The sequence below is a fragment of the Pristis pectinata genome, chromosome 6 (assembly GCF_009764475.1).
Source record: "Pristis pectinata isolate sPriPec2 chromosome 6, sPriPec2.1.pri, whole genome shotgun sequence".
NCBI lineage: Eukaryota > Metazoa > Chordata > Chondrichthyes > Rhinopristiformes > Pristidae > Pristis > Pristis pectinata.
In genome coordinates this window covers 47,763,016-47,786,668 of record NC_067410.1, presented here as the reverse complement: position 1 = coordinate 47,786,668, position 23,653 = coordinate 47,763,016, and positions in this window count along the sequence as shown.

Sequence of the window (23,653 nt, the reverse complement as noted above, 5' to 3'; positions counted from 1 at the left end):
GCAAAGAGCAAGGCCATGCTCTTCGGCAACTGGCCCGACCGATCCAACATCCCCTTCACCGTCAGGCCTGACTACCTGAAAGTACTGGGGATCTGGTTTGGAGAAGCTGGGACGTGCAACAAAAATTGGTGGGAGTGGATTGGGAAGGTGAAGCAGAAACTGGGACTGTGGGAACGGTGCTCCCTATCGATAACTGGGGAGAAATTAGTCATCAGGTGAGAGGTGCTCTCAGGGCTGCTGTACTTGGCGCAGGTGCGGCCTGTTCCTCGCCCCTCCGGCTTGGAAATCACCTGTGCCGTCTTCCAGTTCATCTGGGGATCCTAGATGGAGCAGGTCCAACGGGTCACCATGCACAAGTCCCTGGACAATAGGGGTAAAGGTGTCCCCAGTGTCGCCCTCATCCTGATGACCACCTTCGTCTGTGGCTGCATCGGGCTGTGCATGGAACCCAAGTACGTGGGCACCAAGTGTCACTACATACCGAGGTTCTACCTGTCCCGGTTGTTGCGAAGGATGGGCCTGGCCCCGTGACCACACAACGTCCCCGTCAGCTGGACGTTGCCGTACTACCTGTCCTTCGTGGCAAAGTTCTTCCAGACCAACACCTTTGACCACAAGTCCATCAGGCAGTGGTCAGCACGGAACATCCTGCAGACACTGCAGGAGCAGGACTCGATGGATACTGTGGGGTGGTTCCCTGAGCAGACTGTCCAGACCATCTGGCAGAATGCCTCATTGCCAGAACTCACCAACAAGCTCCAAGACCTCGCTTGGCCAGCGGTGAGAGGGGCCCTCCCAGTCAGATCCTTCCTGCATGGTCGGAACATCAGTCCCAGCATGCGCTGCCGCCGGGAGGACTGCGCCGGGGACGAGACGGTCACCCACCTCTTTGAGGGCTGTGGGTTTGCGAGGAGAGTGTGGCAAAAGATGCAGGGATCCTTGTCACGGTTCATCCCCAGCAGCTGTGTAACAGAGGATTCTCTGATCTACGGGCTGTTCCCGGGGACACACACAGAGACGGACATCAACTGCTGCTGGAAGGTCATCAACTCGATTAAAGATGCCCTTTGGGCTGCCCAAAACTTGTTGGTCTCCCAGCACTGCGAGATGTCCGTAGGGGAATGCTGCCGACTGGCACATTCCAGGCTGCAGGAGTACGTGCTGAGGGACGCACTGAAGCTGGGTGCAGCCAATGCAAGGGCTCGGTGGGGAAGGAAGACTGTTTAGGGTTCTTCTGCCACAGGAGAGGGAGGGACGGGGTCAAGCGAGGAAGCCCCTTAAAGATTGTAAATATGGGATTGGGGTATCACCCCAGGGAGCCACACGAGTGGCATCGGTGCTGTGGTTTGTGTAAAAAGTAACACTAGTAATTGATCTGTACACAAATGTAAAGGTTTGCACTGTTTTATTATTGTATAGTTTGTCTTTTTTTATGAATGAAGTTTATTTTGGATAAAAAACAGCACTCTGGTGTAACTCAACAGCTGAGTGTGCTCCATGCTGCATTCCTGAGGGTGTACCTTTGCCACGTTATTCAAGGCCACGTTACAGTCCGACTTCTGGGTTGAGCTCTCATGGAGTGGTCTGAGATTGATCCTGCCTGCCTTGCTTGGAAAGACTGGGGGCAGAGGTAAGGCAGGCCATTCGGCCCCTTGAGTATGCTCCATCGTTCATTTAGATTGGTTTTGAGATAGAAAATCAGACACATCTTTCTGCCCTATCCACATATCCCTTGATTCACTTAATATTCAGGAATCTATCGATCTGTTTTGAATGAACTCGGTGACTGAACCTCCAGAGGAATCCGGGGTAGAGAATTCCAATGATCCACCAACCACTGAACAAAGAAATTCTCCTCAGTTAACATCCAAATGGCCCAGTTATTCTGAGACTATGCCCATGGTTCCAGACTTTCAGTCAGAGGAAACATCCTTCCTGTATCCAGCCTGTCGAGCCCTGTAAGAAGTTTATAAATTTCAATGAGGTCACTTCTCATTTCTCTAAACTCTAAAAAAGAGGCCTCACCTACTCAATCCCTCCTCATACAACAGTCTCGCTATCCCAGGAATCGTTCCAGCAAACCTCTGCTGCATTCCCTCAATGGCAGATATAACCTTCTTTAGTTAAGGAGACCAAAATTATAAGCAATATTCCAGGTGTCATCTCACTAAGGCTGTGGTAAGATATCTCTATTTTTGTACTGAAAACATTTTGCAATAAGGGCCAACATACCTTCTGCCTTACTTACTGCATTTTTCACCTGCATGTTCGCTCTCAGGAATGTGGTCAAGGACTCATCTCCCTTTGATCATCGACATTTCCTAATCTTTCATTTACAAATACTCAGCCTTTGTTTTTTCTACCAATGTGGATTACCACACGTTTTCCCACACTGGATTCCATCTGCTATATGTTGCCCACTCAAGCTTGTCTTAATCCCCATGAAACCTCTCTGCAGCCCCATCACTGGTCACTGGTGTCATCAGCAGGCTTGAACAGATTTCCATCAGCCTAATTGTTTATGTAGATTGTGAACAGCTGGGGCCCAGTGTCATAATCATACAGCATGGAAAACAGGCCCTTTGGCCCAACTGGTCCACATCGACCAAGTTGTCTAACTGAACTAGTTTCATTTGCCCACATCCCTCTAAACCGTTCCTATCCATGTACCTGTCCAAGTGTCTTCTAGATGTTGTAATTGTACCCACCTCAACCACTTCCTCTGGCAGCTCCTTCCAGATACCATCGCCTCTTCTGTGAAACATTTGCCCCTCAGGTCCTCTTTAAATCTTTTCCCTCTTACCTAGATCATATGCCCTCTAGTTTTAGACTCCCCTACCTTGGGAAAAAGACTGTGACCATTCACCCCATCTATGTCCTTCATGATTTTATATACCTCTAAAAGGTCACCCCTCAGCCTCCATGCTCCAGGAAAAAAAAGTCCCATCCTGTCCAGCCTCTCCATGTAACTTAAACCCTCCAGTCCTGTGAACATCCCGCACTCCTCCTTGTTGCTAGTCACTGGTGGTCACAATAGTCACACCCTGACAACCTGAGAAGGACCAGTTTATTCCCACTTTGTTTCTGTCTGTTAACCAATCTTGCACCTAACACACAGTCAAGCACCCTTCCCCCGACTCTAAGTACACTGATGTTGAGACTTGTTCATTCTAACCCAAGGTCTTTAGACAGGAACTGCTCACCAATTTCGTTCTGTCCTCCCTCTTCAACTCTCAAGTTTGGTGTCACCTGAACTCATGTTTGAGCTCACTCCTGCCTGAGTCAGAAGATCATGAGTTCAAGTCCTATCCCAGAGACTTGGGCACAACATCTAGACCGACACTGCTATATTGTAGAGCTGAAGAAGTAAATTGGTTTATTATTGTCACATATACCGAGGTACAGTGAAAAACATTGTTTTGCATCTGTCAATACAGATCATTTCATCATATCAGTAGATTGAAGTTGTTCAAGGAAAAATAACGGAATGCAGAATAAGGTGTTCCAGTTACAGAGAAAGTGCCGTGCAGGCAGCCAAGAAGGTGCAAGGCCATAACGAGGCAGGTTGTGAGGTCCAGTGTTCCAGTTACAGAGAAAGTGCCGTGCAGGCAGCCAAGAAGGTGCAAGGCCATAACGAGGCAGGTTGTGAGGTCCAGAGTACATCGTATCTCATAACAGCAAAGTAGAAGCAGTCCTTGAACCTGGTGGTACGTGCTTTCAGGCTTTTGTATTTCTGCCCAATGGGAGAACGGAGAAGAGAGAATGACTGGGGTGGGTGGAGTCTTTATGTTGGCTGCTCTCCTGAGGTAGCGGGAAGCATAGACAGTCCATGGAGGGGAGGCTGGTTTGCGCGATGGACTGGGCTGTGTTCACAACTCTCCGCAATTTCTTGCTGTTTTGGGGAGAGCCAGCTCAACCCAGCCCCCAATTGTTGTAGCTCGGGAGTGGGGTGAGGAGAGAAAGCATCTGGAAATGCCCCTTTCCCAGCTGGCAGAGGATGCCTGCAGTTTCATAGCAGCTGGCAAATCCATCCCCATCCATCCCGCCGGTCTCCCAAATGGGGTGCCCATTAGTCGGGTGTTTCTAACTGGGGGAGGATCTGAAACATTGATCCTCTAACTATGGAGGCACAAGAGACTGGACCAACAAACAAAATACTGGAGGAATTCAGCTGGTCAGGCAGCATTGAAGGGTCTCAGCCCTAAATGTTGGCCATCCATTTCCCTCCACAGATACTGCCTGACCTGCTGAGTTCCTCCAGTGTTTTCTTTGTTGGTCATAAATTTTAATGTTTCTGGGATCTTTCTGTGCAGATTTGTTTAGCTACCCTTATAATGACTACCCTTCTTGGCACATTGGATGTCTCGAGGTCATGAGATGCACTGTGTTTCATACCATTTGTAAGCACTCCCTCTTAGAATGCTCAACCTTCATAAGTCTTCTGCACAACGCACAGATCTCTCAAACACACCAATAAAACCCTCCTGATTTATCATTGCAAACTCTTTACTTGCATCTTTGACAGATATTAATCTATTATATTTGAACCATGGCCAAAGTCTAATGCAGAAGCTAATTTTCAGTTCTGCAGGCCTGAGTGACAGGTCACCGAAGTCTGATCCTTTGATCAGTATGCTAATGACACCAAACTCAGTAACTCTCCCTTGTGAATCCTCAGACAGCAAATGTTAATAGGTCACCCATTAATTAAGCTCTTCATTAAATGACCTGATTAGCATAAACAATTCAAAATTGAGTAAAATACTGAACAAAGGCCTTGAAGGAAACTAAATAAAAAGGGCATACTGAGATTAAAGTTATCACATGCATCAATCTGACTAATTCTGCCAATTAATTAGTATTCGTCTTTTCTAAATGGATGTCTCATTTGAACAGCAAAATGAAATAAAGGCTTGAGCTGAGTATTCCCTGAAGGCACTGTGGGTGATGTGAATAGATTCAGAGACTGTACACTTTCAGACTTTTGTCCAGTGGTATGTGATACATTCTTCACTTCCCCCCACAATTACACCTTCAGAGACCTTAATGAAGACATGGCTTTTGTCTGCAAGACAATTAAATCTTTTCAGGAACCACATACCGCTGTTCATCTCAATTCCCCCTTCCCATATGTTTTTAGCAGTTCCCCCAGGGATACTGCTGCAAAATTAACACACCAAATTAGAATTATTTTTGTTGATTCTGAATATTGAAGATCATGCCTTCGGCTTGGTGTGTACAAGTTCTCCCTTGACATAAAGTGAAGGGTTTCACCCCAACTCCAGATTGTCCTGGTGAGAGGAGTCGAGAACAGGTCTCAAGCATAGGTTGACATCCAACAAGAGACTTGTCAGGGACAACGCAAGTGAATTCTGCTGACAGGCACATTCCATACTGCAGGAGTACGTGCTAAGGGACGTACTGAAGGTTGGTGCAGCCAATGCAAAGGCCATAAAGGGGAAGGACTACAGTCTAAGGTCCTGCCACTACTGGACATGAAGGGGCTGGGTCCTTCGTAACAGCCCCACAAACACTTGAATGGTGTATTGTTCAAAGAGGCCATGTGAGTGGCATTGGTGCTTTGCACATAGACTGTATTAACTTGATGACACCAAGGTATTAACTTGAAAACACCATCTCTCTTTACAATATTTTTATTGAATCCATGAAAAAAATAGAGTATATGCATCAAGAAAGAGAATAAAAATACTAAATACGTTGTATTAAATCATACTTAGATTACAATACTCTAAATTAATAATCACATATAGTAGTTAGTTAATAAAGGAAGAAAAAATTGAAATATTCTATTATTAAAAAAAATCTACTCCCACTACCAAAACCCAAAGCTGTTAGATGGAAAAAACAAGGAAAAACTTTTAAAAACGTAACCGTGTCAGCCAATATCTGCATTTTAGTCCCCAAATCAGAGATTTTGAAAATAATTCAAAAAAGGTCCCCACAGGGTTTGAAAGTCTAGGTTAGGTTCAAAAACTGAACAGTGAATCTTCTCTAGATTCAAGTATGACATAACATCCCATAACCATTGAGCATGAGTAGGCAGAGTAACTTCCATCCATTTAAGCAATACAGCTCTCCTGGCTATAAGAGAAATAAAAGCCAGAATATGTAAATCAGAAGCCTTCAAAGTTATATCTTTTTCTCCAACAATCCCAGATAATGCAAAGGATTAAGTTTAAAATTTATTTTGAAAAGTACAGAAGAAGTATGAAAGACCTCTGCCAATATTTTTTAAGACTCTGACATGTCCAAAACATGTGAATTAAGGAAGCCACTCCGTTATTGCATTTGTCACAGTAAGGAGATATATCAGAATAAAAACGGGATAGTTTATCTTTAGACAAATGAGCTGTATGGACCACTTTAAATTGAAGGAGAGAATGACGAGCACATAATGATGAAGTATTAACCAATTTGAAAATTTCATTCTAAGTTTCCTCAGAAATTGACATCTGCAAATCTTGTTCCCAAGCGTTTTTAATTTTATCTAGTGGCACCTTACTCATTCCTAGTAATCTGTCATAAATATTAGATATTGAGCCATCCTGAAAAGGTTCCAAATTAAAAATTACATCTAATAAATTCTTATCAGGACTCAAAGGAAAAGATTGTAATTGAGATCGAAGAAAATCTCTAATTTGTAAATATCTAAAAAAATGAGTTTTTGGTAAATTATACTTGGTAGACAATTGTTCAAATGAAGAAAGGTTTCCTCCAACAAACAGACCTTGAAAACAAGTAATACCTAACTTGTCCCACTCTTTAAAAACTACATCAGTCATAGAAGGTTTAAAAAAGTAATTAAAGAAAATGGGACTGGACAAAGAAAAACTCAATAAACCAAAATATTTTCTAAATTGTAACCAAATCCTCAAAACATGTTTAACTACTAAATGTTTAACTATTATTATTTAATGATATCAGAAGTGAAGAACCAAGCAAAGAGATAATAGAAGATTAATTAATTTCTGAAGAGACCCATACTGGATGAGCCTCTTGATTAATATAATGTAACCAAGACATCACTATGAATGTAAAGAAAACAATGCACTTTAAAAAAAATTCTTACATACATTTTTGAATAAACTTTCATTTTTAAGTACAGAAAGACTTACTTGAGGACATTAGTCACTACATAAGAAGCAAGAGCAGGTGTAAGCCTCTCAAAGCTGCTCCACCACACAGAAAGATGAAGAAGGATCTAATCTTGGCCTCAACATCAACTTCCCACTCTCACCCCTTACCTCGCGACTCCCTCACATTTTCCTACATTATACTTCATCTGTCAACTTCTTGCCCACTCACATCACGGGTCCTCCTCACAACATTCTCATTAACCCACCTACCTTTGTATCATCAGCAAATCTGGCTCCAGTATACCTGGTCCTTCCATCCGTCATTAATGTAAATAGTTGAGGCCTAACTACTGATATAGTAACCATTCATGTGCCACATTATTGAATGCCTTCTGGAAATACAAATAGGTTTAAATAATTCAAATAAATTTGAGGGCTGACCCTTTTATAGATATATAGAATTATGAGGGGCATAGATAAGGTGGTCACAGTCTTTTTCCTAGAGTAGGGGAGTCTAAAACTTGAGGGCATAGATTTAAGGTAAGAGGGGAAAAATTTAAAGGGGGACATGAGGGGCAACTTTTTCCACACAGAGGGCAGTGGGTATATGGAATGACATGCCAAACAGAGTGGTAGAGGCGGGTATAATTACAATGTTTAAAAGATATTTGGACTGGTATATGGATAGGAAAAGATTAGAAGGATAGGGGTCAAGCACAGGCAAATGGGACGAGCTTGACTGGGCAACAGCATGGATGAGCTGGGCTGAAGGGCCTGTTTCTGTGCTGCATAGCTCTTTGACTCCATTACATCTACTGGTTTCCCCTTTATCCACCCTGCTGGTTATATCCTGAACAGTAGAATTCCCACCTCACTCTAAAGGGTCGACTCTGGAGACTGGTGGTGATGGGGAGTTTGACTGGACTGAATGGTGACCAGACAGGGTACCTCTGGCATGTTGCCCTAAGCTGCAGTGTCAGGGAATGGTAGCGTGGCCAAGTCACACCCTGTGAACAACATGCTGAGAACGATCCAAGCTTCTGGCAACAGTGTGTAGGGTCGTTTGTACAGCTTCACTGCTTTATGCAAATTACAACGGTTCGTTGGCTTACCTAATATCCCAAGGTTTTGCTTGCTTGAAGGGAAGACCACAAGATATAGGGGCAGAATCAGGCCATTTGGCTCATCGAGTCTGCTTCACCATTCAATCATGGCTGATTCTTTTCAACCCCATTTTCCTGTCTTCTCCCCATAACCCTTTTACCAATAAGAAACTATCAATCTCTGCCTTAAATACACCTGGTGGCCTCCACAGCCCTCTGTGGCAACGAATTCCACAGATTCACTACCCACTGAAGAAATCTCAGTTTTAAAGGGTCGTTCCATTATTCTGAAGCCCAGCAGCAGTTGGTAGAACCATACTGTGGTCTCCCAAACCCTCATTCGTATGCATGGACTGTACATAAGTCAGATGTTCGTAACCTGGGGTGGATCTGTCTAACAGAAGTGAAGTTGAAGTTCATCAGACAGGTTCCTGAGGTGATGGGTCTGTGAGGAGACGCAAGAGACTGCAGGTGTTGGAATATGGAGCAACGAACAAAAAGCTGGAGAATCTGTGCAGGGAATAGGACAGTCAATGTTTCCAGTCGAGACCCTTCATCTACATTGAAAGGGGGGAGACAGACAGTATAAAGAGGTGGAGGGAAAGGGTGGAGCAAGAGCTGGCAGATGATAGGTGGATCTAGTTGAGGGGGGTTGATAGGCAGGTGAAGGGGGCAGGGGAGAGTGGGAATGATGCTACAAGAGACTGTGAGGAGAGAATGAGTAGGCAAGGCTCTACTCTATGTAATTTAGAATGAGAAGTGCTTTCATTGAAACACAACCTTCTTAGATGACTCAACAAGATGGGTGTGGAGAGGATGTTTCCCTGCAGAAGTCTAGAATTAGGGGTCAGTCTCAGAGTAGGAGGTAGCCCATTAAAGAGTAAAATGTAGAGAAATTTCTTCACGTATAAGCTGGTCAATCTTCACAATTCTCTGCAGAACTGTTGAGACTGAGTCACTTCAAAAGTTTGATAGATTTCTGGATATTAAGGGAAGAAAAGAATATGGTGCAAGTGTAGGAAAATGGACCTGAGGTTGAAGATGAGCCATGACGTTGGCGAATGCAAAGTAGACTCGAAGGGGTGACCTGCTCCTGTTCCCAAATCTTACCATCTTATGTTGAAAGTACTTCAGCTTACATAAGCTGAATAAAAACAAGAAATACTGAAGATACTCTGCAGGACCATTTGCAGAAAGAGAAAGAAGCCTGGCACTTCAAGTTAGAAATCACTCTGGAAATGTGGTCACTTTTAATCCAGGACAAATGACATCCCATTTGCACACAGCAACATTCAAAAGACATCAGTTTAACAATGACCAGATAGACGGTTTCCAGTGAAATTGGTTGAGGGATGTTAGCCAGGAGATCAGGAATAGCCATCTTTTTCCAACACTGCAACAGGAACATAAATACCATCTTGCAAGGACAGACACCACTGAGTGTAGATGTACTGCCATCTAATGGTCATATGTTGCAAGCAGAGAGGGTGCAGGGAGTTCTCCGTCTTTATATTGGGGACCTGGGGGTGGAAAGTGTTGCAGAGAGCAGGACTGTGTAACAGATTCTTAAGTCGGTTTAGGGACTGCCCAGCTGCCTGTCATTTCTGTGCCCAGGAGAAGTCAGTCTATCGTATATACACAGAGTGTGAGAGGTTTCAGTCTCTATTTGAGTGTCTGAAGGGGCTGCTCCTTAAGTTTTGGCTGCACTTCAGCCCCATGCTCCTGATCTTCTTTGGTCATCTGGTGTGGTGGTGGGTGGGGGCAGGGTAGGTTGGTCAGTTCGTTCCTGGGCCTTGCCAAGGTGGCCATTTATGGGTCCAGGCGGCAGGCAGTCGAGGGTTCTGCCCGAGCTGATTACCTGCCCCTCTTCCAGGCTTATGTCTGTGTCCCTGGAGAAGGAGCACATGGTATCCATGGGTACAATGGGGGCTTTCCAGGACTGGTGGGTGCCACAGGGGATTGAGTGCATTCTGGATAGAAATGACTGTGTTATAATTTGAAACCATTGGCAGTAGATAGTGTGAATCATGGAATACTGTCGTAATGTGATGCTGTAATCACTGAATAAACCTCCTTTGGAAAAGAGAAAAAAGCAGGGAGAATGTTGCCAAGGTGAAGGGTGACTACATTGTACAAAGGCATCTTATTACAGGACTCACCAATGTGACAAGACACTCTTCATTAAAATTAAGAGCAAACTACCAGTGACAGCATAACACAACACTTGCAGACATTGTTCTCAAGCCTCAGTAGACACAAGAGACTGCAGATGCTGGAATTTGGAGCAACAAACAAGATGCTGGCGGAACTCAGCAGGTCAGGCAGCCTCTGTGGGGTGGTGGTGGGGAGGGGGTGGTAAATGGACAGTTAACGTTTCTAATGATGTCCAAATTAAGGGTCTTGACCCAAAACATCAACTGACCATTTCCCTCCACAGATGCTGCCTGACCCGCTGAGCTCCTCCATCCAGCATTTGTTTATTGCTCAAGTCTCTGTCATTGGAGCTAAATCCATGCATTAAACCAGTGCTGTGTAGTGGTTCCAGTTTTTTTAATGGAACACACCATTGCCAACTGTTTTGTATTAGAAAGGACAATCCCTCTTTAAATGGGAAATTGGCTACCTTGTAATTATCAATTCTGGATGCCTTTATTTTCCCATCTAACTTTACTGGCAGGGAACCCAACTTTCTAACAAAGTAGTGAACTGAATGATTCCAGCACTATACTTGTCCCAGACTGACCCACAATCGGGATTCTACAGCAAGTGGTCCAGTTGCTGCTGACCTTCAAAATAACACCTGCTCATGATCTGGCTGTTTTGTGAACTCCTTCAGAGTGGATAGCATTCACCTGAAGACACTGGTGAGGTATCAACATACTATGTGCAAGTTGCAGCATAGCAAGGGTTAAAGTAGTATGCAATTGTACAGAACAAGGTCCTTGGAAGAATAAATTCTCCTGAGAACATCATGAAATACCAAGGACATGACCAGACTCAGCAGACCAGACAAGATAAATATACAAATGAAGGATAGGGAAGCACACAGGAACTATTGGACAACAACTCTCTTTTAATACTAAGATAGGATTAGCAGCTTTCGATCATATTAAATGTAAACAAAGGATTGAATAACATGTAGCTTCTATTGGTCATTAATGCCTGCAAGTGTACATTGTGATTGGTGATTTTATTCTTTGTATGCTAACAAGGAATGAAAAGGTGTGTAAGATTTCAACTGGTCAGTGGTTATTTAAAATTGACAGTTCTGAGCAGAAGTTTTAGAGTAGTTTGGTGACTGGGGCCATGCTGCTCCCCTTGTGCACAAGTAAATAAAGCTCGATTGGGAAATGATTACTAGTTGTCAGAGTCCAATTGATCAGTGATGACAACTACCTGCAGAAGAGCTCACATATAGACTCATAGAGAGATACAGCACAAGAACAGGCCCTTTGGCCCGGAGGGCAGATATGGCAGCATCAGACTCTTGTCTCAAACACAACAAGTTTCCCCTTAAAGATCTGTGTGTGGAACTGAAGAAAATGAGAGGGATTTTAAATTAATATTTCCCTTCAATTTTCACTGTGAAGAAAACAATGGAAGCTAATGAAATGTGGGAAATGAGTGACACAAGAGATTCTGCAGATGCTGGAAATCTGGAACAACACACACAGGATGCGGGAGGAACTCAGCAGGTGAGGCAGCGTGTATGGAGGGAAATAAACAGTCGAGATTTTGGGTCAAGACCCTTCCATCAGGACCAGAAAGGAAGAGGACAGAAGCCAGAATAAGGAGGTCAGGGAAGGGGAGGAACACAGGCTGGCAGGTGATATGTGAGTCCAGGTGAAGGGGGAAGGTAGGTGGGTGGAGGAGAGAGAGATGTAAGAAGCTGAGAGTTAATAAGTAGAAGAGGTAAAGGCTGAAGAAGGAGGAATCTGGTAGGAGAGGACAGTACACCATGGAATAAAGGGAAGGAGATGGGGAATAGATGGGCAGGTAATGAGGGCAGGGGAGAGGAAAAAGGGTGAAGGGGCCACAGGAATGAAGGAAAACAACTGGGGGGGGGGAAGGAGGGAAAAAAAAGGTGGGTGTAAGAGGGGAGGGGTTACCAGTAGTTAGAGAAATCAATGTTGAGGCCATCAGGTTGGAGACTGCTAAGGCAGAATATGAGGTGTTATTCCTCCAACCTGCGTCTGGCCTCAACGTGGCAGTAGCCGTGGATAAACATGTCAGTATGGGAGTGGGATGTGGAATTGAAGTGGCTGGCCACTGGGAGGTCCTTGCTTTTGTGGCAGATGAGTGAAAGCGCTCAACGAAGCTGTCACCCAATCTGTGTTGGGTCTCACCAACGTAGAAGAGACCGCACCAGGAGCAACAAATGACACCCTTGGATTCACAGGTGAAGCGCTGCCTCACCTGGAAGGACTGTCTAGGGCCCTGAATGGTGTTGAGGGAGGTGGTGTCGGGACAGGTGCAGCACTTTGTATGGTTTCAGGGATAAGGGCCAGGAGAGTCATCAGTGGGGAGGTATGAGTGGACAAGGGAATCGCAGAGAGAGCGGTTCCTGCAGAAGGCGATGAGAGGGGGTGAGGGGAAAATGTGCCTGGTGGTGGGATCCCATTGGAGGTGGCGGAAGTTGCAGAGAATGATGTGTTGGATGCAGAGGCTCGTGGAGTGGTAGATGAGGACAAAGGGAACCCTGCTCCTGTTACATCGGTGGGGGTGGGGGCGGATGGGGTGAGGGCAGACATATGGGAAATGGAGAAGATACTGGTGAGGGCAGCATAGCATTGATAGTGGAAGGGAAACCCTGTTTACTGAAAAATAAGGACATCTCTGATGTCCTAGAATGGAAAGCCTCATCATGGGAACAGGTGCGGCGGAGGCGAAGGGAACAGAATCCTTGCTAGTGACAGGGTGGGAAGAGGTGTAGTCAGGGTGACTATGAGAGTCAGTGGGTTTCTAAAAGATGTCTGTGGTTAATCTGTCTCTGGAGATGGAGACAGAGAGATCTAGAAAGGGGAGGGTGGTGTCAGAGATGGACCAAGTGAATTTGAGGGCAGGGTGAAAGTTGGGGGTGAAATTGATGAGCTCCACATGGGTGCAGGGAGCAGCCCCAATGCAGTCGTCAGTGTAGCGGAGTTGGGGAGCGCTACCGGTGTAGGCTTGGAACATGGACTGTTCCAAGGAGCTGATGAAAAGGCAGGCATAACTGGGGCCCATGCAAGTGCCCATGGCTACACCTTTTGTTTGGAGAAAGTGGGAGGAGCCGGAAGAGAAGTTGTTGAGGGTGAGCACCAGTTCTGCCAGACAGAGGAGGGTTGCAGTGGAGGGGAACTCATTGGACCTGTTGTCGAGAAGGAAGCAGAGAGCCTTAAGGCCTTCCTGATGGGGGATGGAAGTGTACAGGGACTGGACGTCCATGGTGAAAATGAGGCGGTCAAAGCAGGAAACAAAGTTGTTGAAGTGATGGAAGACATGTGAAGTGTCATGGACGTAGGTAAGAAGGGACTGGACCAAAGGGGGACAGAATGGAGTTGAGATATGAGGACACAAGTTCAGTGGTGCAGGAACAGGCAGAAACAATGGGCCTACCGGGGCAGTTAGGTTGGTGGATCTTGGGTAGGAGGCAGAAATGGGCAGTGTGGGGTAGGGGAATTATGAGGTTGGAGGCTGTAGACGGCAGATTTCCAGATGTGATGAGGTCAGTGATAGTGCAGGAGACAATGGCCTGATGCTCCTTGGTGGGATCCTGGCTGAGGGATAAGTAAGAGGAAGTGTCCGAGAGTTGATGTCCAACCTCAGAAAGGTAAAAGTCACTCGCCAGACTACAACAGCACCACCCTTGTCTGTGGGTTTGATAGTGAGATCAGGATTGGTGTGGAGGGCAGTGTGTTCAGAGGGGGTGAGGATGAAATAGGTGAGGAGAGTTGTGAAGTTGAGATGGTTAATGTCCCGTTGGCAGTTAGAGATGAAGAGATCCAGAGTGGGCAGAAGGCCAGGACGGGGTGTCCAAGAGGAGAAAGAGGGCTTCAGTCGGGAGAAGGGGTCATCAGTGGGGGGTGGAGAATCCTTGTCAAAGAAGTGGGCCCGGAGACGGAGGAAGAAGAGCTTGGCGTCATGGCAGGCGTGGAACTCGCTGAAGTGCGGGCGCAGAGGGACAAAGGTCAGGGCCCTGCTGACGACAGAACTTCCTGCCTCAGAGCACGGAAGGTGGGAGGGGATAGTGAAGATAAGGCAGGGGTTGGAGCTGGGTATTGGGGCATAGAGGGTTGGAGCTGGGGTCAGAGGGGAGTTAGACGGGTCAGGGAAAGTGGGAGGAAGATAGTGACTCAAGGGAGTGAAGGGGGAGAGGGGGAGGCTTGAGAGACCAGGGGTGGGTGGGTAGTAGTGGTGGAAGCAGATGAGCAGTAGGACCCAGAGGCAGTGTGAGAGACCTCAGGCGGGGCTGAGACTGGAGGCACCTGAGATCAGAGCTGGAGGCGGCAGGCGGGGGGGGGGGGGGGGGGGGTGGTGGGTGGTGGGGGGTGGCCATGGCCTGGAGGTGGGCGAGCTTCCGATCCTTCCTGGATGTGAGGAAGGAGGAGAACCGGCGGTCGAAGGCATGGATCCGGCAGAGGACGAAGCGTTGGAGAGGTCTGTGGCAGGTCATGGAGAGCGAAGCCCAGAGCTGTGGCAGAGATGGAGACAGGGCCCGCAAGTATCTCCGCACGGCAGCAAGGGTGGTGCATAGAATCTGGCAAGAGAAGTGGAGGAAGTAGCAGTCAATGAAACACAGGTACCTGGGATCCTTGTTGGGGCCAAACTGGGAGACCTGGAAGCGGAGCTGGAAACCAAGTGACACAAGATGGTGGCAGAGACAAATGCCCAGGAAGGTCACGTGGTTATGGAAGCGAATGTGGGTGAGCTCGTGGTTGAAGAGCTGGACAGCAGCAGAGATCATAGGGGGAGCAGTGAGAGAGGGTCTCACAGAACTCCCTTTGAAGGGAGGAGGAAAACTTCTTCAGGGTAGGCATACCTGGAAGAGACTTTGCAGTGGAGCAGCAAAACGGAGACATAAAAGATTTTGCGAATGGTGGTGATGTCTTAGATCACGTATTAGCAAGGAGATATCAGAGACCTTAAAGTGCATTAAGGTAGATAAATCCCCAGGGCCTGACTGGTGCATTCTCAGACCTTGTGGGAAGCTAGAGAAGAAATTGCGGAGGCCCTTGCAGAGACTTTTGCTTCATCTCTGGCCATAGATGAGGTTCTGGAGGACTGGAGAGTGGCTAATGTGGTACCGTTGTTTAAAAAGGGTAGAAAAAACAAGCCAGGAAACTACAGGCTGGTGATTGACATTGCTAGAGAAATAAAGGACTGCAGATGCTGGAATCCAGCATCAGTGTTTTTCATGGTTGACATCGGTGGTGCGTAAATTGCTCTGAGGGACAGGATCTACCAACATTTGGAGATAGGGTTTGATTTGGGACAGTCAGCACGGCTTTGTGTGGGAAGTCATGTCTGACTAATCTGGAGTTCTTTGAGGAGGTAACCAAGAGGGTAGATGAGGATAGGGTAGTGGATGCTGTCTATGTGGACTTTAGAAAGGCCTTTGACAAGGTCCCTCATGGCAGGCTAATCTGGAAGGTTTGATCACATGGGATCTAGGAGGAGATATTGGAATGGATTCATAATTGGCTCAGTGGTAAGAAGCAGAGGGTGATGCTTGAGGGTTGCTTCTTGTACTAGAGGCCTGTGTCTATTGATGTGTCACAGGGGTTGGTGCTGAGACCTTTGTTGTTTGTAATTTATATAAATGACTTGATGTGAACGTATAAGGCATGGTTAGTAAGTCTGTGGATGATACTAAAACAGCTGATGTTGTAGATAGTGCAGAAGATTATGAAAAATTACAGGGGGATCTTGATCAGCTAGGCATGTGGGCTGAGGACTGGCAAATGGCTTTCAATCCAGATGTGAGGTATTGCATTTTGGGAGATCAAACTAGGGTAGGACATACAGCGAATGGTAGAACCCTGGGGAGTGTTGTAAAACAGTGGGACCTAGGAGTGCAAGTGCATAGTTCGCTGAAAGTGGCATCACAGATAGATAGGGTAGTGAAGAAGGCATGTGGCACGCAGCCAGAGCATTGAGTATACAAGTTGGGGAATTATGATGTGGTTATATAAGATGGTGCTGAGGCTGCACTTGGAGTATTATGTACAATTTTGGTCACCCTGTCCTAGGAAAGATGTTATTAAACTAGGAAGAGTGTAGAAAAGACTTACCTGGACGTTGCCTGAACTTGGGGCCCTGAGTTACAAGGAGAGGTTGTGTAGATTAGGACTTTATCCCCTGGAATGTAGGAGATTGAGGGGTGACCCTGACAGAGGTATATAACATCATGAGGGGCAGAGACAGGGTGAAAGCACATAGTCTTTTTCCCAGGGAGGGGGTGCTAAAAACAAGAGGGCATAGGTTTAAAATCAGAGGCGAGAAATTTAAAGGGGAGACACAAGAGACTGCAGATGCTGGAAGCTGGAGCAACAAACATCTGCTGGAGAAACTCAGTAGGTCAAGCAGCATCTGTGGGAGGAAAGAAACTGTTGAGGTTTCAGGTCGAAATCTTGCATCAGGACTGAGAGTTGAGACGGCCAGTACAGAGAGAAGGGGAGCAGTGAGAAAGGATTCCATGGCGGCTGGTGGACTGAGAAGGGGTGTGATATGACAGGCAGATAGTGTCAGGTAGAGGAAGTGAGTGGGGGTGGAGTTGGAAGACTGTGGCAGGTGAATGATAGTTGGAGGTAGATAAAGAAAGAGAGAAAAAGAAGAAAAACATAAAAAGCAAGGTGGGGGTAGTGCGAAGATAGGAGACAGCTACTGGAAGGAGATAAGCAGGAACACAGAGAGCTACCAAAGCTGGATTCAAATAAATAAAGGAGATGAGAATGGGAGCCATTAGAGGAGAGGTGAATGACGGTTGGAACCAGATGGAGGGTGGGGGCAGGGGGGGAACCAGTGTATGAAGTGGGTGGATGGAGCCAGGAGGAAGGGGATGAAGATGGGTGAAGGGGGGCTCGGGTGAATGTGGGAAAGGGGACAAAAATGGGAGGGCTGGAGGATTGGCGGGGGGGGGGCGCGGAAGGACGAGGTATTTAAAAGGGACATCAGGGGCAGCTTCTTCACACAAAGGGTGGTGCGTATTTGGAATGAGCTGCCAGAAACAGTGGTTCAGGCAAGCACATTAGCAACATTTAAAAGCCATCTTGATGACTACGTGGATAGGAGGGTTTTAGAGGACTATGGGCCAAACACAGGCAGATGGGATTAGCTTGCTGGGCAAAACAGTCGGCATGTAGGAGTTGGGCCAAAGGGCCTGTTTCCACACTGTGTGACACTACGATCTAAGAATGATCATCGGCTATGAACCACCGTGTCAGCCAGATTCGCAGCTTCAGGGTCCTGAGCACGGCTGTTATCTCCAAGCTCAGTCTTTGCAAATGCTCCAGAGAAAGTATTTCAAGGACATCAAGGCAGACTTGGAGAAAGGCAGCGACCACACTGATTGGTGGCAGGAGTCTCCCCCGACCAGCCTGTATAACTCAGAACTTGCTGCAAGGATCTCGGCACTCCGAAAAAGGGAAAGTGGGAATGGTGGCAAAAAAGTGCTGTGAACCAGACCAACAACTAGCATCATCTATCCAACTGGGAAATATCTGCCCAGGTTCCAGGAGAATCAGCCTTGGGTGACAATCCTCAGTCACAAGGCATTGTCTATGAGTCGATGATGTCTAGCCTCCTGTTTACTGGTGACCCCTCCTGGCCACCCGCTGCTTCTTTCACTGGAAGGCAGCATTTTTTGCCAAAATAGCTAAAAAGGAAGAAAAAAATAGTGCAAGTACCGATAGGGTGGGGCAAAAATTGTGACTGTTTTCAGCAATCATGACTATGGTGGAAGGTGATTTGCAAATGTGTAAGAAAATAATCAGGTTCAGTTCCTCCAAAGCATCAATTGAATTGGACACAAGAAACGGTAGCGTAGCGGTTAGCGCAACGCTATTACAGCGCCAGCAATCGGGGTTCGATTTCCGTCACTGTCTGTAAGGAGTACGTGCGTTCTCCTGTGTCTGCGTGGGTTTCCTCCCACATTCTAAAGACGTACGGGTAGGTTAATTTGGTGGTTTAAAATGGGCGGCGCGGACTCGTTGGGCCGGAAGGGCCTGTTACAATGCTGTAAATAAAATTTAAAACAAAAAGAATCAAAAATACCAGAAAGCAAAGGTGGATATTCTTGCTTTGAACTTGAACAAGAAAAACACAATGATGCTGGAGGAACTCAGCATGCCAGGCAGCACTCGTGGAGAAAAGCAGGTGGTCAACTTTTCGAGTCAGGATCCTTCTCCAGGACTGAAGATAGGAAAAGGGGAAGCCCACTATATAGAAGGGGAAAGCAGAGCAGTGATAGATGGACAAAAGAGGGGATATGGGGTGGGCACAGGGAGGTGATAGGTAGATGCAGGTAAGAGATGGTGATAGGCAGGTATGGGGGAGGAGGGGAGAGCAGATCTACCAGGGGATGGGTCAAAGGAGGAAAAAAGAGGGATAGAAAAAAGAGAGGCTAAGAAAGGGTAGAAGAGGCATAGTTGGGAGGGGGTGTGGGGATGACTCAAAGTGGGAGAATTCAATGTTCATGCCGTTAGGCTGCAAGGTTCCACGACGGAAAATGAGGTGCTGTTCCTCAAATCTGTGCTTGGAATTCTCCTAACAATGGAGGAGGCCGAGGACTGACATATCTGTGATGGAGTGGAAGGGAGGGGGAGTTGAAGTGACTGGCAACAGGGAGATGCAGATCGCGGTTATGGACCGAGCGCAAGTGTTCTGCAAAATGGTCATCTAGTCTGCGCTTGGTCTTGCCAATGTAGAGAAGGCCACACTTGGAGCACTGAATGCAGTAGATAATAGTAATGGAGGTGCAGGTAAATCTCTGTCTCACCTGAAAGGACAGTTTGGGTCCCTAGATGGAGATGGTGTAGGGACAGGTGTTACAGCTATGGCAGGGGCAGTGGAAAGTCTCCGGGGTGGGAACAGGATGGGTGGGGGAGGAGTGAACTAGGGAGTTGTGGAGAGAGTGGTCCCTGCAAAAGCCAGAAAGGGGTGGGTAGGGGAAGATATGCTCGGTGGTGGGATCCTGTTGGAGATGGCGGAAGTGGCGGAGAATAATGTGTTGGATACGTAGGCTGCTAGGATGAAATGTGAGGACAAGGGGGACCCTATCATGGGAGCAGATGCAGTGGAGAAATCGAAAAAATGGATAGTGTCCTTGCAAGAGACAGGTTGGGAGGAGCTGCAAATGAGGTAGCTGTGGGGGTCAGTGGGTTTGCAGAAGATGTCGGTGGATAAAGATTCTCCTGAGATGAAAAGATTGAGAAAGCAAAGAGAGGTGTCAGAGACAGTCTAAGTGAATTGGAAAACGGTGAAAATTTGTGGCGAAATTTATGAAACTGTTGAGTTCCGCACAGGTGCAAGAGGTCTTGACCTGAAATGTTGACCACCTGCTTTTCTCCACAGATGCTGCCTGGCTTGCTGAGTTCCTCCAGCATCATAGTGTTTTTCAGCTAGATTCCAGCATCTGAGGTCCTTTGTTTCTCGTTTTGAACTTCTTGAGCAAATCCAACAAATGTTTAGTACACAGCTTGTTCAAGTGTATCAGCAACACACCAACCATCATATCAGTCCCACGTTCTGCAAAGTGAAGGCTCCACCTCCATTGTAACCAGTTGCAACCAAAGTAAAAGACATTAACTATGGCATTGAAACCTTGATAAAGGTGTGTTATCACCTCCTTCAGTTAAGCTTGCTCGTAGTGCCCTCACAGTCAAGACAAACTTTATTTCTCAGTCACCACTGACGTGAGTTGGTAGATTTCTTGGCATTCAGGGATGTGAAATGAATGCAGAAATGTTAGAAACAGAAGCAGGAGCCTGCCCTGCTATTCAATAAGATCACAGCTGATCAATTACCTCAGCACCACCTCCTGCACTGACCACAGATTTCTGAGTGGCACTGAGGTAAAGGATCACGTGACCTCATGGAATGGTGGAGCAGGAGTGAGAGGCCGACAGTCTCAGCCTGTCTCGTTACTGAGGTTTTCATGTGTGGTTGTCCGGCCACCTCTGAGGGAGGATGTGTAGGGGATGGGGCAGTGGGCTTATTGCTGATAGGTCGATACTGAGTTTGGGGAATAGTAGACTGTGGGGGTGGAGACTTCAACTGACTCTCCTGAAGCTTACAGTGGCGCTGTGGTTAGTGGTCCCGTGCTGAGTGTACAAGGGGTGGGGGTCCTGCACTGAGGTACACGGGGTCCCACATGAGATAATGCTGGGGGGAGTGAGAGTCCCACACTGAGGTACCAGAGGGTGGGTACAGGGTGCTGGGGCTAGTGAGAGTTGCGAGCAGTGGACAGGGTAGAAAGTAAATATGAGATTCCCTCTGTGGGCTCCAGCCTTGCTTCGCCCTCAGGATGACGACTGAGCACCCAACGCTTTAGCTCGGTCTCACCGCACCAGGTGAGCGTCCAGACTGAGGGAGTGATAAGTCAATCCTGAGTCACTCGTAGTTCACGATGTGATCAGGAACCGATGATGTGTGGATCGCATTAAGCGAGAACAAGCTGTACTCTGCAGGAGTGCTGTAAACACTGGAACAAATAAGGAGCCGTGTCCCAGCGAGGTCGCACTGGAGGTCTGCTTAGGAAGGCAACTTGGTTGGCATGGATGAGTTGGGCTGAAGGGCCTGTGCTGTATGGCTCTATCACACCTGGAGGAGATTGTGGAAATCCCACACAGATAGCACCAGAGGTCAGGATTGAACCTGCATCACTGGAGCTGTGAGGCATCGGTTCTACCAGCTGTGCCATCCCTCCATGGACTTGAACCTTCAACTGGAAAGAACACATTCATCCCCCAACCTCTCCATTGCCAGAAGTGTTACATTCCTTGTCCAACTTGCTCTGAGCATTGAGAAGACCCAGGATGTCTCATCTTTCCCTTCCACTCTGTTGCTCAGCCAGTGACTGCACCTTCTCCTTGGCTGCACAACCAGACTGCTCATAACCTCAGTGTCCCACACATCTCCCCCTCAGTCACCAAGAGCTGTCGCTGTTATAACGGCTGCTTCCGGCCACACACTCTGCCCCAAGAACACACATACAGACCTTGGTTACCTCGAGACTCTGTCAACGCCTGTCCATTCCCTCACCCTCCCATCAGCGAATTCTGGTTGCACTTCATGTAACTGAGCACAAGATGCAGGCTGGTACACTCAGTGCAATACTCAGGGAGTGCTGCACTATTTGACTTCCCATACATCCTGCCTACTGGGTGCAGATACTCTGATGGATAAATGCAGCCAGATGTTGTAACATCAGCAGCCTCTAATTTGGGAGCTTACTGCCATCTAGTGCTCCAGGCAAGGTACTGTCACTATTCAAAATGTTCCTCCAACATATTCCAGTGAACAGTGGTATGGGTTTCATCCTGACTTTCACTGCTGCCTCTGCAGAGTCTGCACGTTCTCCCTGTGGCTGCATCGGTTTCCCCTGGGTTCTCTGGTTTCCTCCCTCATCCTAAAGACGTGCAGGTCAGTAGGTTAATTGGCTGCTGTAACTTGTCCCTCGTGTGAGGGTGAATGGTAGAATCTGTGGGGAGGTGATGAAAAGGTGGGGAGAAATAAACTGGGATTAGATTAACTGGGTGTTTTATGGTCAGTGTGGATTTGGTGGGCAAAACAAGCTATTTCCAGCTGCCTATGTCTACTAATAGAATTTTGTTCTTTATTGACAACACTGATCCCAGGAAAGTAGTTTCAGTGAAGTATCATTCCATGTAGTTTTAAATTATTCTGGCTGAATTACCTCTTTCAAACATCACATGCTGCAATTTTTGCAATTTCTGTTTTTTATTCCTAAATGTTCTGCAAAATCTCTGGGCCTGTTTCTGTGCTGTATATCTCTATGACTCGAGTCCTCAATAGCCTTGAGCTTCCTGCTCCCAATACCAGCAGTGAGCTAGCAACCAGATCATGGGGTTGATTTCCCCACAAAGGGCACCGGTTGAGATAAACTATTGGAAACTCCGGCGGCCTTGGGTAAGTGCAGAGACTGCTGACTGGAGCACTACTTTCCAGAGCCTGCCCTGCAATGCTCTTCGCCGCGGCCTGCATCTGCTGCTGATACTGTGCACTGCATTGCAGCCAGCTGGTGGCAGCTTGCCTGAGAAGGCAAGGCAAACAACACAGTGGTTCTCTCTTTCCATCCTACTGCTTGTTCCCCACAGTTTGAACTCTGAAGAATGATCCAAGAGTCGAGCTCTGGGCTTTGGTGATTAAGTTGGAGCTTCTGGATCTCTTGATGATCCAGAGCTGTTCCATCCAAAAGGATTTTCGATAGGCAGAAGACTGCAGTTTTAGGGTGCCGCAAGTGACAGGCTGGTGTATAAACATTAAGCAAGGTGGAATTTCACTCAAGCTTCCTTGACTGGCCACTTGGCCTACCTACAACATTTGGTAATGAGGAGAATAATAGATCTAATGGCAAGTATAAGGTAGTTTGTAAAACCAAGAAGATCAATGGCTTTAACACTCTTCCAGGAGTTGGGAGCTGAGAGTGCCAACTTGTAAGGAGGTAAATCTCATTGATTGGCTAATTGGAGGGCACTTTATCCAATAAAAGGTTGGGGATATTAAGTGGAGCAGCAATTTTGCAGCAGCCATTGTTAGAGTGGGCCAGTGTAAGAATGGGGAACTGAGGCTTTGGTGAGGAGGTACAAGTGAGGAGCAGGTAAGGTTTTTATTTTCCTGTTAATCTGGGACCTTTAGCTTAGTGTAGATAAAATGGCAGTGGAATGCTCTTCTTGCAAGATCTGGAAAGTCAGTCTCCCGAATGACTACATCTGTTTGAAGTGCACCCAACTCCTATTCAGGATCATCCAGGAGGCTCAGGATTTCATAGATGAGAGTTTTAGTAAGGTGGTCGCACTAAGGTGCAGGCTACAGATAGATGGGTGACCACCAGAAGGGGAGTAGGCAGACACTGCAGGGTTCCCCTGTGGCCATTCTCCCACTAACAAGTATACCCCTTTGGATACTGTTGGGGTGGGATGACCTTTCAGAGGCCAGCAGCAGTAGCCAGGTAAGTGGCACCATGCATGGCTCTGAGGCAAAGAAGGGAAAGGTGAAGTCAGGCAGAGTGACAATGATAGGGGACTCAAAGGTAAGGGTTGCAGATAGGTGTTTCTGTGATCACAATGGAGATTCCAGGATGGTATGTTGCCTCCCTGGTACCAGGGTCAAGGATGTCTTGCAGCAGGTACAGGACGTTCTGAGAGGGGAGGGTTAGCAGCCACAGGTCGTGGTCCACATAGGTACCAGTGACATAGGTAGGAGGAGGGATGAAGTCCTGCAAACTGATTTTAG